At 32.0% G+C, this 2,501-nt stretch overlaps 1 protein-coding gene across 8 annotated transcripts in view; it reads right to left on the minus strand.

The window, feature by feature from the left end:
• LOC106870145 (organic cation transporter-like protein) overlaps positions 1-2,501 on the minus strand; it is a 62,093-nt gene that overhangs the window by 8,442 nt on the left and 51,150 nt on the right. The gene's annotated exons all lie outside the window — the stretch shown is intronic.

The following is a 2,501-nucleotide window of genomic DNA, read 5'->3' on the forward strand; positions in this document are numbered from 1 at the left end:
TTATACATTAATCCCTCTTTTTGTAAGCAGTTGTATCCGTAAAAATTTTATTAGCAGAGTAGAAATTGAACGAAGATATATGAAATGGACGTGTGTGTGTGTGTGTGTGTGTGTGTGTGTGCGTGCGCGCGTGCGTGTGTGTGCGTGTGTGTGTGTGCACGTGCGCATGTGTATGTGTCTACAATAGTTGATTTATGGAAAAGATTGTTAAATTTTTGAAATGCAAATATGTGAATGAAAATTAAGTTCAGACCTCTACATGGTAGCTAGACCTGGTAGAAATAGCAACCAAATCTCCCTCAAAACACCCTACTGTCTTAATCCGACAATTCTGCCTATTATGTAGTTTGAATGAGAAACTGTAAGTGAAAGAAGAGAGACAGCATAGCGAAAGCTTTGGCTGACTGTCATCCCGTACTCCCCTTGTTGCAGCGAAATGGTATACGATCAATGGCCGGACAAGTGTAAAGGAAAGGCGATCTTTTGAAGTTCTTTTGAAGTTGTGGTGAGAGGAGAGAATTGATGTGCATGCGTATGTCTGTGTGTATATATGTATGAATGGCTTCAGTGACACACACTCACATACATGCACGCAGGTTGTTTTAATCGATTTTCTCTGTAAGTATGGGGGCTAGGAAAAAATAGAAAGCGTGTTCCAATCTATGCACCCGTCTCCTCATGTGTGCCATTTTTCATGCAAATCCACCCAGCCGTTTCGCCGTGAACCTCAAGACAAGAAAGAATACAACGCTCGACCAACTTCAATTTATATTATAGGTATATATATATACATACATATACAAATATATACATGTACATATATATGCACATACACACACACACACATATACATATATATATTATTACAAATATATAAATACATATATATACATACATATATATACATACATTTATACATATATATATACATACACATATATACATACATATATATACATACATATATATACACATATATATACATACATATATAACTAATTTAGAGACAAACCACCACTCTACAACTCAGTCAACTACGAACCCGTTGAAAACCATGCTGTGAGGCATATACCATATCAATATTTATCTAAGATTTTAATCTAAAATTTTAATAATTTTAATAATATATAATATATCATACAAAGAAATATTCATCATAAAAATATTAATTTAAAAATCAAATAAATTATAAATAGGACAGTAAAAATTAATACAATAATATAATGTGTGAAAGTATAAATGTATAAAAGTCTGTGCTAGTACATAGACTACGCGCGTTTCATGGCTGAAATGGGACTATATAAAATCATAAGCAAATTCTATACAAGTTCATTAGAACATGGAAATGATTTTACTCCCAAAATCAGTCACTTTTCAGGTCAAATTCCTTTAAAAAAATACCTAAAATCATTCAAGAATAAACATAAACATGAGAAATAAAAATATATATAAAGAGACAAAACCTGTAAACTAATCCCTACATTAACGGTATTAATATAATTATTAAGAGTTACAATCTAAAAATATTGAAAAAGAGTATTATAGTGAACAAGGTTAAATCATTATGGAAGAAGTAAATAATAGTAGAAAAATGTGTTAGTGTATAAAGTTAATAAGAAACGTATGTCAATATTATTTAGAAAATTAAAATTAGAAAACATGACTTATCTGCCGGTGAGTTACTGTAGATTAAACCAAAATGAGTGTACTATAGAATTTATACTGAAAGGTCATGTGATAAATATGGCGTCTATTACCCAGAGGTAAATGTGTATTATAATTACTAAAATAATAACGAAAATATCGAAAAAGAAAATTTACCTAAAATCAAAAGTTTATTGAAGATTAAAAATACTAAAATACTTAAAACTCTCAGATTTACGCAGAATAGTAACTATACCACATACGAAAATTATATATTATGTAAATAATGCTATGAAACATTGTAAAAGACTGCTCATATTATCGTTGAATACTTTATAGTCAAAGGTAGTTATATGTTCTAATTTTGTATAATATTGTGATGATTAAAGTGTATTCTAAAGCTAATTTGATGTATTTAGCACTACTGATCATAACTATAAGTTGGTGCTTTATCCTAGGTTTAAATAAAACAATTAGTTATTTAAACTTATTATATAAGTAGTTTAATTTATGTCTGCATTTAATATTACGCTCATCGTGGGAGTTAATCAATTTTTTATTAGCTAATAATATCTCTTTAAATTCGTTAGTACATAATAAGCAGAATTTATTCCCAGCTGGATGCCCTTCCTAACGCCAACCACTCAGAGAGTGTAGTGGGTGCTTTTACGTGTCACCCGCACGAAAACGGCCACGCTCGAAATGGTGTCTTTTATGTGCCACCCGCACAAGAGCCAGTCCAGGGGCACTGGCAACGATCTCGCTCGAAAACCCTACAAGGCCAGTCAGGTGGTACTGGCAATGGTCACGCTCAGGATGGTACATCTTATGTGCCACCCGCACAAGAGCCAGTCCAG

This window comes from Octopus bimaculoides, chromosome 3 (genome assembly GCF_001194135.2).
Source record: "Octopus bimaculoides isolate UCB-OBI-ISO-001 chromosome 3, ASM119413v2, whole genome shotgun sequence".
In the NCBI taxonomy this organism is placed as follows: domain Eukaryota; kingdom Metazoa; phylum Mollusca; class Cephalopoda; order Octopoda; family Octopodidae; genus Octopus; species Octopus bimaculoides.